This window comes from Pinus tabuliformis, chromosome 7 (genome assembly GCF_031772625.1).
Source record: "Pinus tabuliformis cultivar Carrire ecotype Pingquan chromosome 7, CPIR1, whole genome shotgun sequence".
Classification (NCBI taxonomy): domain Eukaryota; kingdom Viridiplantae; phylum Streptophyta; class Pinopsida; order Pinales; family Pinaceae; genus Pinus; species Pinus tabuliformis.
In genome coordinates, this window is record NC_142293.1 from 1,031,787,485 (window position 1) to 1,031,801,941 (window position 14,457).

The following is a 14,457-nucleotide window of genomic DNA, read 5'->3' on the forward strand; positions in this document are numbered from 1 at the left end:
GTCTCATATCCTATCGATATTGGAATTTTGTATATGAGGTTGAGTCTCCATTCTAATGGGAGTAAGTAAGCTATGTAAAAGACCAATTGCTTGACTAATAGAAATCAATAGTAGAGAAGCAGTATTAAGGGTGGTTTTTCTCCCATAAGAGATTCCACTTTAAATATTGTGTCTCTTGTGTGGATGTGATTTTTATTTGTTGATTATTGTTTCTCACATGATTATCTTGTTTTAGTTGCTTATATGTTTTATATGCATAGATAATATAATATGTTGTTGGTGCATATATGTTTGATTTAGTTAAAATAATAATTGGAAAAAATTGTATACTGGTCACACTATTGATTCATCCCCCCCTCTTAGTAGTGCTCAAAGGTTTCCAACAATTGGTATCAGAGTGGGCCTCTTGGTTTCAGCTTGATCGCTGGGTAGTAGATATTGGGTTTGTTGGTGGAATTTGAATTTGTTTTTTATAATGGGAAAGAACAAGAGGAAACAATTTTAGAAAAGGAATTGCCTTAAAAATAAGGAAGCTCAACCATAAAAGACTCATTTTTCTAGTGAAAGAGGTTCAACAAATAATGTGCATAAATCAGAAGATCAAGAACCAAAGGTGTTGCAACAAAATGAATCCAAAGGTATAACTATTAATCATTTTATTTTGAGTTACAATTTTGAGGATTCATATTTTGGTCATACTGAATTGCATAGAGGAGATGAGAATGTTATTAAAGGTCTTAGAACTAAAATCTCAATACTAACATATGCATGCAAGGATGGAGAAAAATTATTGCATATCTGTGGTGATAAGGAGGCCAAGATCAAGGAGGAGATTGTGAGCTTAAAATTTAAGTTGGCGGAATCAGAAAAAGTTGAGGAACGTATGAGAAAACAATACAAAGAGAAGGAATAGAATGTGAGAAATTAGAAGCTGAAGTGGTTTCTAAAAGTAGCGAAATATGGAGAGGAGCTCAGTAGCCTTGGATAAATTTCTTGAAATCCAAATATCACCACTGGATAAATCTAGTCTTGGATTTCAAAAGGGTGAATCTAGTTTGCATGCAAGAAAAAATACCAAGGAAGAATCCAAGAAACCTATAGCAAACAATACCAACATTAAAAGTGAGATCCAAGATAATAAGAAGTAAATTCAATAATCGAATTGTAAACAAAAGAACTAGCAATAGAAAATCAAGAAGAACTAGCAACCAATCGAGCTGGAGAACTAGCAGCAGAGAAGAAAATATTAAGGAGCACCTACATTTGTAAGACACTGTTGGGCAATTTAATTGCTTAAATTTCTTTCATTAAATTATCAACCAGGGAAACTCGTAAGCTTGTGATGATGCCAGCAAAATATATGCAGGAGTAGGCAACTAACTCTATGTCTAACTAAATGATTTATGATTCAATATAATATGCAAGGGAAGAGGCTCCTAATTGAGGAGGTCCTGGTTGTCCTTCCATACAGTATTATAGATTGAAAAGAAATCATTGATTACATAAAACTTGAAACTTGAAATAAAGACAAGAGAATGAATTTAATTGTTGTTCAGATTCAAATAGAGAGAGAGACTAACTTAGTCCCTTGATTGTCCCCTCATATACTGATCCAAACCAAACTAAGATTCATTCATAAGCATAAAAAAATGAAATAACTTGAAACTTAAAAGCAAAAGAATGAATTCCAATTATCATGCAAATCAAATAGAGGGAGAGCCTAACTTAGACCCTTGGTTGTTCCCTCATATGCTGATAAGATTTTAATTTAAGACTCATTCATCAATCACAAACAAATCCTCAAACATCTAAGCAATGAAATAAGATCTATTATGAAATAAAATGTTCCTTTGATCCTTTTAGAGTGAGCTCAATTCTCTTAAGAACAAAGTGACAAACTATTCCATAAATTCATATACTACATTAAGACAATTTATATCTAAACCTATAGTATGGAAATGTATGTAAATGAAGCTTTATTCTATTCCATCATAAGTTGGATACATGCTCCAAGAGTCCTCCCTTTGGAATGGAGGAGGTACTCCTATTTATACAAAAACTAAGATAACAACCTCATAAATGTAGACCCACTATTCCCTCCTTTGACCCACATATTTCTCAACCAATGGTGACACATAACCCTATCCTCCATGATCTCCTCCATGAGGTCCATGATCTTCTCCATGAGGTTCATGATCTTCTCAAATTCGAATTTGAACATAGAGTGCCACATAAGGATGCCTTGGAAGCTTCCTTTGTACCTACACATGTCAACAAACTCATTCTAATTGTTAGGTATAAGTATAAGCATATTATTTTCTAAAGTTTAACCATAAATCCACTTTAAAATGTTAAGAATTAATAAACTTTGGAAAAGCATAGTTATAACCCAATGATGAGGTAAATGTAATGATGTGGAGGTGGAATGGAGGTGACATGAAGGTAATATGGAAGTAATGTGAAGGTATTGGTGAATAATGGAGTGAGAATAAGGATTGCTTTGAGGCCTAACATACCCCCAAACTGAAGATATTGCATGTCCTCATGCAATCTATTACATTACTTTTTTATACTTGAGCTTGGCTTAAACTCTGCATGATATCATTTACTTAAATTTTGCAAAGCATTTTTTATGAACTGCAACTTGGTTGGTTCTTGTGTTTCAACCATATTTTGTTCGTTGCATTCAATTTTAATGTATGATATTTGCATATTGATAATGTGATTTTTATTGCAGAGTATTTTTGTTGGAATGCATCATGGTTGGTTCTTGTGTAACAACCATGATTGTGTTGGCATCCAATTAACTTTTAAATACTTTTGACAAAGCCATTTGTATGCTCATGTAATAGTGAATATATTTTGAAGGTAAGTGGGTTTTAAAATGTGAATAATGAATATGGATGTTATATGAATGTGACAAAGTATGTATGTAAATGTATCCTTCCCCTTAAACGGATGGTTTTGGCAATTATGTGAAATGAGGAAAGGAAATGAAGTTTTTCCAAAAATTATTATTCTAACTTTTCAAGGAATTTAATGGTTAAAAGTTAGAAAATATCATACCTTAACTTACCCTTCCAAAAATGGATGAGAGTTGTGCACGTGTGGCTGCAAAAATGTTGTTCATAGTCTTCTTTACTTGGTTGTGAAAATGGTGGATGAAATCGAAAAAGTGAATCTTTTATTGTTGTTGCATCTGCTGCTAGATCTGTTGTTGGATCTTCTGCTAAATGTTCGGAATCTGCTACTAAATGCGGCTGAAAATGTATAAGGCTTGGAAGGTATACAAAATATAGAAGTTACATTTCCACCCCCAGCCTTATTTATTGACTTGTCCTCAAGTCATGACAAACTGAAAAACAAATAAAGGAAATCGTCTTCATCTGCTACAAAATTTGGGTCTTCAAGTCTTCAACACTCGATGGCACAATTCTTTCCATGTGAATAAATGTGTCGATGTCGAACATGGAAAGAAGTCATCGAATTACCGACCATTGATGAATGTCGTTAACCAATGCGAGGCAAACTCACCATTAATGTCAATGAGTGCCAAGGTACCTAAGTACATCTTGCGAAGTGCGAATAGATGAGCCAATGTCGAGCCACTTGCAAGATCCAGCGATCAAGGGACATTGGTGTATTCCCATGATTGCTGGTGAGAGAGCCTATCATTAAGGCATACAAACCTCAAGGTACTAATAATGACTCTAGTCTTTATCCCAGATAAGGTGCTGAGGTCGATGGGTCAAGACTTGTTAGAAGGGAGGCCTTAAGGAATTCTCCATCATCTAACACGAGTATGAAATAATGATTTTGAAGGACTGTAGATGGAAATTTGCATTGAAGCAGGGTTTATTTGGAAGAAAAGGAAAATGGGGTGACTCAGCTTTGTAAGGGAGCTGAATGACTTTATTCATGGGCTATAGGTTAGTGAAAGAGACAGGAAAATGACTGTGAAGGAAAATAGAATGGAAAATTTATCAAGGTTTTATTTGAAAACATGGAATGGAAAAGGAGTAGAAATATAATGGCGAATGTAAAGGGAAATGAGGTGAATGTTTATTAACTGAAGAAGCATATTGGCATCTGAAAGGCTTGCATTGAGGACTCATTGGGATTTACAATTTTACAAAGGGAAGAAAATATTGGTTGTAATGAATATGGACTTATTCACATGATTCATCATAAAATTGATCTGTTGGAAGTCTAATTGTCGACAAATTAGACTCCTTGAATGACAATCTGATTAATGCAAACCTGCAAAAACTTGGCATTCACAAAATATAAATATATCCAAGGAAAAGTGATCAATTTCTACTTGGTTTTTTATGCAAAAATTAAACACCAATGAAACAGATTTAAATAAAATCAAATGTATAAGTTAGCCCAATTCCATGATTTTTTACAAACCCATTTTCAAATATGAAATGAGTATAGTTAACTCCCTTCTTATGTAACTTTTGTAAATAAAATTAAATTTTGTTGCAATTATGCAAATCCCGAACATAGTCGAAATGTTTTCATGATTTGCGTCGAGGATATCGAATTTCACATGTCATCCTTGATCTTGTATTTGCCAAAATATGCATCATTGCAAGATGTTTAATACAGATGCATCAAATAAAAATAAAATAAAAATAAATTCATAATGAAAACTAATTGTTACTCCTTGTCGATAGTTTCGTCGTGTTGTGATTTTCTGTGCTTTGCCCATATTCCATAACATCACCAACCCACAACGTTACACATGAACAAATATCAAATGCTTGAATGCTAGAGAGAGTTTGCGCAATAGAAAAATGAGTCAATGCGTTGAAGGATGTGGCAGTGAATGTGCACTATTGGTTGATGTTGTGTTGCCATGTGGTGGCAAAATTGTTGTTTAATTGATGTTGTGTCAAAATTGAAGAATAATTAACAAATACCAATCCCTACAAGATTTGAACTCATGACCTCCATTATGCAATTTGAATGACTTACCAATAAATCACAAGTCACATTTATGAATTTAATGAAAATTTGGAAATTATTCTAAAATGAAAATTGAAACAACAACTTGACAAGTGGCCAATCTAAATCCAAGATTTTTAGAAAATATGATTCAAAAATATTTGCCAAATCATTTTTCATATCTTTTGAATTCATCATTTCCAAGATTCTTAGGAAAATGAAATTCCTAAATATTTGCCAAATTATTTTTCATATCTTTTGAACTCATTCTTTTTGCCTAAAAAGTGGATTCTTTAACCAATTTTTATTCTATAAAAGCTTGGGAAATGTTTATGATTTTTTTTATATATTTTTTTTGTCGCAGGTTGTAAGCATGGAGAAAATCTCATCTTTGTAGTAAGAATTTTTTTTTTTTGTTATTTAATTATTAATTTTTTTTTATCAATTTTTAAAAATTTATTCATTGATTTTTTCTCTACAGCTTGGAAACACTACTGGGTGGCTGGGCATAGCTCTGTGGCTGAGCCAATGGATGGCCATGGCCTTCGCTGCTGGCTGCATTTAATTGAAAAACCATTTTTTTTTCACGTAACCTCACAAATAACACTCCAGAGAACCCTGAAAATCTCTCAAATGGTTACGAATTTTGCGAAAATATTCCACGTTTAACATAATTCACCCTGTTCTTAGAAAAACCCATGTTTTATATTTTTCAGATTCGTTTTCATTTGGTCACAAAAATCATTTTAAAAATGACGTTTTTAACCTCTGCCAATTTGGCCTCTGTTCAGTTAACTACAGTGAAATTCGTTTTCTCTTTTTTAAATCACAGCAATGCACAACTATCTTTTATTTTTTCAAAATCACACATAACATTTACAGCAATTTGTTTCCTTGGCTTCCATGAATTTTTGTTTGTTTACTTTATTCTCATTTTTGTTTTTGTGTTTTTATTTATTTTTATTATTTAGAAAAACAAACAATGATTTTTTTTATTTTTTATTTTTTGTAATAAAAGATATACTAACATGAAATCCTTTTTCTGATCCTCCAGATCACACAAAGCGCAGGAGGAGAGCATACTTATGAATTCTTTATGCAATTGAAATCTGAAATTTGAAAAGAAATATAAGAAGAATTTGATTTCAAACCTCAAATTTTAACTTTCTAAACTCCACTTGTTTTCCTTCTTCACAAATATCCCTTTGATTGTAGATCTTCCTGCCAATGGTTAGTGAATGAGGTGGCTCTTACTGCACCACCAAAATTTCCAAGAAATAAATGAAATCAAATTTTTAAAATCAAAAACTTTAAAAAAACTTTCCAAGCTTGGTTTTATTTTCCTATTCTATCCTACTCCCTTTTTAGAAAGAGATTTTTATTTCTATTTTCAAGTGTATTTTCAATAAAGCCATTTATGGATCAAAGTCTCTAGTATGCTCACATCCAAATTTGAAAAATATACTTGAATGTTTGCAAGGATATGAGAGATCAATTGCAAATTTGGATTAAATGTTAGGATTTGTTGAAGAATGGAAGAATGTTGTGGCCTAGTCACCTTTTGAAACCAATCTTCAATGTAGTCCTCATTCTCTTGACTCTCCTCCAAATGCTTGAACATCATTCTAGATTTCCTGTCCATAAATGGATTAGTTTAACACTTTTATAATGAAAATATTGATTGAAATTTATGCATCCTATTTATCATGATTTATATATGCAGCTAAAAATGAGATTCAAAGCTAACACCTATGTATACTTCCCCATGTTACGAAGATCTTGCTGTCACCAAGTTATCCTTTCTACATGAGTTAGCTTTTCCAAAGAAAAATACCAGTACTGAATTAAATTTCTAATGCCTAATCCCTTAGCACCATCCTCGGCAACGGCGCCAAAATGTTGGGCAATTTAATTGCTTAAATTTCTTTCATTAAATTATCAACCAGGAAAACTTGTAAGCTTGTGATGATGCTAGCAAAATATATGCAGGAGTAGGCAACTAACTCTATGTCTAACTAAATGATTTATGATTCAATATAATATGCAAGGGAAGAGGCTCCTAATTGAGGAGGTCCTGGTTGTCCTTCCATACAGTATTATAGATTGAAAAGAAACCATTGATTACATAAAACTAGAAACTTGAAATAAAGACAAGAGAATGAATTTAATTGTTGTTCAGATTCAAATAGAGAGAGAGACTAACTTAGTCCCTTGATTTTCCCCTCATATACTGATCCAAACCAAACTAAGATTCATTCATAAGCATAAAAAAATGAAATAACTTGAAACTTAAAAGCAAAAGAATGAATTCCAATTATCATGTAAATCAAATAGAGGGAGAGCCTAACTTAGACCCTTGGTTATTCCCTCATATGCTGATAAGATTTTAATTTAAGACTCATTCATCAATCACAAACAAATCCTCAAACATCTAAGCAATGAAATAAGATCTATTATGAAATAAAATGTTCCTTTGATCCTTTTAGAGTGAGCTCAATTCTCTTAAGAAAAAAGTGACAAACTATTCCATAAATTCATATACTACATTAAGACAATTTATATCTAAAACTATAGTATGGAAATTTATGTAAAATGAAGCTTTATTCTATTCCATCATAAGTTGGATACATGCTCCAAGAGTCCTCCCTTTGGAATGGAGGAGGTACTCCTATTTATACAAAAACTAAGATAACAACCTCATAAATGTAGACCCACTATTCCCTTCTTTGACCCACATATTTCTCAACCAATGGTGACACATAACCCTATCCTCCATGATCTCCTCCATGAGGTCCATGATCTTCTCCATGAGGTTCATGATCTTCTCAAATTCGAATTTGAACATAGAGTGCCACATAAGGATGCCTTGGAAGCTTCCTTTATACCTACACATGTCAACAAACTCATTCTAATTGTTAGGTATAAGTATAAGCATATTATTTTCTAAATTTTAACCATAAATCCACTTTAAAATGTTACGAATTAATAAACTTTGGAAAAGCATAGTTATAACCCAATGATGAGGTAAATGTAATGATGTGGAGGTGGAATGGAGGTGACATGAAGGTAATATGGAAGTAATGTGAAGGTATTGGTAAATAATGGAGTGAGAATAAGGACTGTTTTGAGGCCCAACAGACACTTTTCTCCTAGAGATGATCGTGGCAGCTCCATTAGATTTCAAAGGAAGAAAATTCATTTCATTCCTTTGATGCATGAGATACAATGCTACAACTATCACAAGTTTGGGCGTATTGCAACAAATTTCTGGAGTAGAACGTACAATCCACATCAGCAAAGAATCCAACTGTATCAGCATCCAAGGAGAATGGATTTTGGGTATAATCGTGATTTTTATGGTTATTATTACTCATGTCACATGTTTTGCCATAAGGCATGTGATTTCAAATCTAACCAATGGAGGAGAGACAGGTTTCATGCAAGGTTTAGATATGGCATGAGCAGAACAAGAGTTGATCCTCTTGGCCTTGTGGAGTGCTTTATATCCCATAGATTTGGCCATATGGCAAGAGATTGTTTGTTGCCCCGTTACTCAAGGAAAAACTGTTAAAAAGGGTAAAAACAAAGAGGATATAACACAAAACCAGTGAAGGAAGAGAAGAGACAGTTGAAGCAAGAGAAGAAGCATATCAAAGAGGATAAGAATTAGTCCAAAACTGCATGGAGAAAGAAGGAGCAACGAATATTCAAGTAGTGAAGAGCATTCCCTCCTGCAGTCCATGATTATTCATGCATATCCATACAAAACTACATAAGTCATGAGAGGTGAATAACCTCAGGAGCATATGATAGAGTTTGCAATAGCATATGATGAGTTGTTTTTATCCTCATGCACATTTAGGTCCACAGGATCATCCTATCTATTGGAGGTATATTGAGCTCATAGGCTGGTATGATATTTTCCTAGATTACTTGGCTCTCATTATTTTCACTTAGTCATTTTTAGCATATTTATATGTGTTTTCAAGAGTGAAAAATAACACATTTTTCAGCCATGAATATGCTTTTGGTTTACACTAACAACTGGTTGAAAATATGTGCAACCATGCATAGATTGTGATCATTACTCCAGGATGTATTGAGATGACTTGTGAAATGGACCAGACATGTATTTACTATTGTTCATCATTATGCATTGGTGGAGAGAAAAATCAATAGTTGTTGAGTCATCATGGTGATAGGCTTGTTTTGAGGAGTATTATGGAGTCATTTTGCAGCCACATGTATGGGCTAATGATGATGTAATAATCATGTTATATTATGTATTTGAGTCATTGGTCCATAGGAGATGATCATAGCAGCTATGGATTTCAATAATGTATTCATGTAAAATTCTTATGGAGCCATGTACTTATGTTGTCCTATCATTTAGGTCTTATAGTCATGAGTCATAAGGTCATCATATGGTCATGTAATAATCATGTATGAGGTCTTATGTCACTACTAAAACCATGTATTTATCATGTATATGTCACTTGAGTCATGGTCATGGGGAGTCTCAGTCCATATGGTGCTTCTATTTTTCAAAGGAAGCATTGTTTGCAGCGTAAGCAGCCATTTCAGCCAAATAATTGGTATCTCTACAACTTAGAGATGACATGTGTTCAAGGGGAGCATTATGTGTTATCATTTAATTCAGCTATACATTATTTGCATTATGATCCATTTGGTGGTGTTCATGCTAATGCCTCATGCTATGTTATGTCAGTGGGGTTGTTGGCCTCATGTGATAGATATCGGTAGTTGTTTCTATGTAGTCATGGGGGAGATTGTGTGTGGTTGCCTCATGTGGATATTGATGCATATTATGATGATGATGATGAATATGTTGATTATGGTTTCCTTATGTTGGCATGATGTTTCTTGTTGCTAGTAGTTATTGGTTGGTATTATTCTCTGGATGTGATTGGTTCTATATGCTTCTTGCTACTTATATGGAGACATGGATGATCTTTAATGCATTATATTTCAGCCATGTAGAGAGATGTATTGCTACATCATGTACTTCAGCTCTTGCTACATGTTCAAATGGATTTGACCCTTTTCCATTGATGTCAAAGGGGGAGAGAATTCGGATGGATAGATATCAACTTTAGAGTTGCAGTTCTAGTCGAGATCAGCCTCACAAGTTTTTGAGGTTGACATCAATGTCGAAGGGGAAGTTTTTTTGCATTGTAGTATTGACATTGATGTAAACATAGTCATGGTTTCAGCTAGCTAGTTGAGTTGACATTGGGATGATTGTGTTTGAATTTTTGTCAATAGTATGATGTCACTCATGTTGGTTTGTGTTGGCATTAATGTTTCTCAGAAGATGACATTGATAGAGTTTGATGGTAGCATGATTGATCCCAAAAAATATATTTAATTGAAATTTTGATTTGCTTATGTTTTAAAAACAAGTTAATGCATGAATTATTAGAACACCACTTAATCACATAAATTGTAAAGCATGGAGAACAAAATAATAATGTTGAAACAAAATAATAGAACAAAAAACATGTGTGAAAGAAAACGACACAAGAAATTGATAACGGAGTTTAGCTATCTAAAAGCCTACATCTCTGGGCCTAATCTTCAATGGGGAGGCCTTTTTGTATTAATAAAACTTCAGAATCCATACAACATATCACATCAATGGAATTTATGACTGGTCTTGTTGTGATCTACTCGGCCTCAGGAATCCAACGCAACTGACAACACTGAAAAACACCTCTTACAACTCCCAGAATAAAACTACAAATTTCTACCTCCAAATCTCCAAGGCTTCTCCAAAAATTCTTCTCACAACTCTCATTCCTCGTTTCTTAGCATTACATTACCATATTTATAATGTTTGAGGCTAACCCAAATATAGCAAATGAATTAAATTATATATCACCTTTGTAACCATATAACAATATCGTTCTATTATTATAAACCCACTCTATATATAACATATTTGTTATAACCCAAACCCATAGTTGAATTACATGTCATTTTCGGTGCAATGAAAACTATACACAATGCATAACAAATTTCATATGCAATGGGCGGTCAATAGAGCTACGGACCCATGGCATGTAACGGTTTACATCTCGGGCAGAGAGCATGTGTTCCATATCCCTTTGCGGTCATGGTGGAGTGAGTGGTGGATCCCGTGGCATAAAGCGTTACTCACAACATATATTCATTTGATGGTTTCGGATTGTTGACTATGCACCATAAACTATATCATTATACCATAAAATTCGCACCATATTAAACCATACGCTATGTTTAATACATTTACCCACCATATTATATGTGTTCAACCATATGTAATGTATATTCTTGCGCTATGAAACTTTAATAATGTTAACCCCCATATATGGTTTGTAATATTCTGTTGCCATGGTTTTTTAAACTTAGGTTTATAACCCATTTCTATTTGTGCCATTATATGTTTAATATATGGTGTGTGGCTTAAACTTTAATACCATAACATATTTTAATATATTTTTTCTTTACACCACATGTTATATATTTCATAAACCATGTTTGTGATATGAGACTTGATACCTTTACCCGCACCCAAACTGAAGATATTGCACCTGTAACTGTAAATTCCATGTGTCGACCAGTGAAAATGAAACGTGCATTGATTCTTCACAAACTTCAACAAGAAGTTTCTCATTCATCCGTAGGCAAAATTCACCTGCTCAAGTTGTGTTGGAGTCATTTCTGCAAGCTCTACATAATGGTGTTGCTTCCACTTGAATCCAGTAACTTTGAATTTTAGGATTTTTCTAGATCATTGATGGTCTTGGAGGAGTTGGCATGTGCATTGATAGAAATTTCATGATGGTTTGTGATGGTGCAAGATAGTTGGATGGTGTTTCTATAGGTAGAGGATGTTGCTACATGTTTACCATGAAGATCTACATGTGATAGAGATGGTTCATGGCACACTAGTTGAGTTACCAACTAGGCCTTCATTAGGTCTTCATGTCTATACTTATGAATATGATTTGTTGTAGTGATGTGATGGATTTATGATGGTCCTACAGAGGTGATTGCAGATTTGCTAGAGGTGTTGTGGCTTGTTCATATGTTTGTTGGACAGTGGAGGACTTGTTGGCATACTTGCCAACCATGTCTGTTGGCCCTTATAGGTAAACTTGGAAGTGACAATTGGGAGGCATGTTTGATCTACTTGTAGATGTGTTAGAGGACATGTTAGAGGTCTAGATGCTAGTACAAATGTTGGAGAAGGTGATCCAACAAGTGGCATAGGTTCTGAGATGGAGGCATGGTGTTTTCCCTCATCTTTAGCCACGGTCTCATGAATCCAAGCCTATGGGAGAGACTGGAAGGCTCTAGTCATTGGAAAAGAAGCCTATGGGAGAAATTATAGGTCTAAGTTGCATGGATCCAAAGCTATGCATGTGACTGAGGGATTTCATGGGATTTTTTTCACATTCCTCGGATTGTTCGGAAGGAAATTAGAAAGGAAATTCCTAGAGGGTTCTAGAATTGTTTGAAAAAGTTAGAAATGATTTAAAATGTTCCTCTCATGATGTGAATGAATTTAGTGCACAAGTAGTGGCCTTAGTGGATTGGTTTGGTCCAATTTTTGCACCTTTGATCCTAGCCCCAAGCTCAATTTCTCCCTATAGGTTTTATATTCTTGTCTTGTGATTTTTGTGGTTGTTAATGATGTATGTATGTGAGTGAGAAGGTACCAGAGAAGGAGATTATTATTTAGACCTTGAGTAGAGCCTAGATTCTTCTATCTATGAGTGTTAATGAATGAAAAATGTGTAGATATGAAGCATGCTACAAAATGGATTAGAATTGAAGTTGATACAGTAGAGATTGTTTGGGGAACTTTGTACGTTGATGGAGTATATGTTCGAGACATTCACACTTGTTTTTGAAGGAGATTCTATTACATTTGGGTCATAACCTTAGTGTTGTATGTTGCTAATTGTAGTATGCAGTAGTTATAATCTAATGTGATGGTTTTATATATGTTGTATCATATTTATTGTGGGCACAATATTTTCTATTTTTGAGAGCACACTTCTTGTGGTGTTCATACTTTATTTTGATGTTGATATCTTGTTGCTGAGAGCATCTATGTAGAGCTGAATTCTTTTTTAGAAAGGTGTCTTGGGATCCAGTTTGAGAATTGATGAAAGGAGGTCTGCATATTGGAGAGGAGAAGTGATATCAAAGCTTCAACGAAAGGAACAATTTCTCAATCCAACGGTAGTTGGATTGTCCAATCATATTTAGGAAAGGATTGATTAATCATGGTGGATTTTAGCGAATGGTTGTACGCAAATCAATAGAGAATAGAGTCTTCCAAGCTTATCAGTAATATCAAGTCTCCTCGCTAATCGGTGTTGGAATTTTGTATATGAGGTCGAGTCTCCATGCCAATGGGATTCAATAAGCTACGTAAAAGACCAATTTCTTGACTAATACAAATTTAGAGTAGAGAAGGAACAACAAGGTTTGTTTTTACCTTGGAAGGGTTTCCACCAAAAATATTCTCTCTCGTGTGGATGTGCTTTTGATGAGTTGATTATTGTTGCTATCATGATTATCTTGTTTTAGCGGCTTATATGTTTTATATGCATAGATAATATAATGTGTTGTTGGTGCATATATGTGTGATTCAATTAAAGTAATAATTGGAAAAAATTGTATACAAGTCACACTACTGATTCACCCCCTCACCTCTTAATAGTGCTCAAAGGTTTCCAACACATATATATCATATGTAGGGTAGTTTCCTTACTCACTTTGAGTCAAACATTTTTTAATAAAAATTTTGACACTAAAATTTAATGTGAATTTTATTGCATATTTAAGTCATGTTATTAAACCTTAATTCATAGTATTCAAATGTTAATACTTCGAACAAGAGGATAAATATCATGAAGATAAATATGCTCACTTGCTAAGTGTTAGTGAGAATAATAATATTAGTAAAGCCTAAGGTTATTATTTTTAATGTATGTGTTTTTGTTAAAACCTTAACATCAATACATTTTTCCACTATTATAGTGAGTAATATTTCTATTTAGCCATACCTCAATCTCTCCAACATGAAATTTTAATTATGAAACCCCTTAATAAAAATTTCAAAAAACTTGAAGATGATCACAATATGAAAATGAAATATGGTGTAGTTTCACTTGTTCATCACCATTCAATCCTACGCTTTATGTCAATAACCAATTGGGGGTAGAATTGAGTCTAAGTCCACCTAATTAATCATCTTGGTGTTTCATCTTATTGATGTAGATATTCATTAAATCCACATAAGCAAAAGAAAATCGGAATAAATCTTCCTTTAGACATTTTTTTTGTAAGTTCGGCAACAATGAGGCTACATCATGGTCATGTCCAAGAATAATACCTAAATAGGGTGAGGAATTGAACCAATGACTTAACATCTAGGATTACCTTAACAACGCACCTGATCACCATATATCTAAGACCTTGTGGACT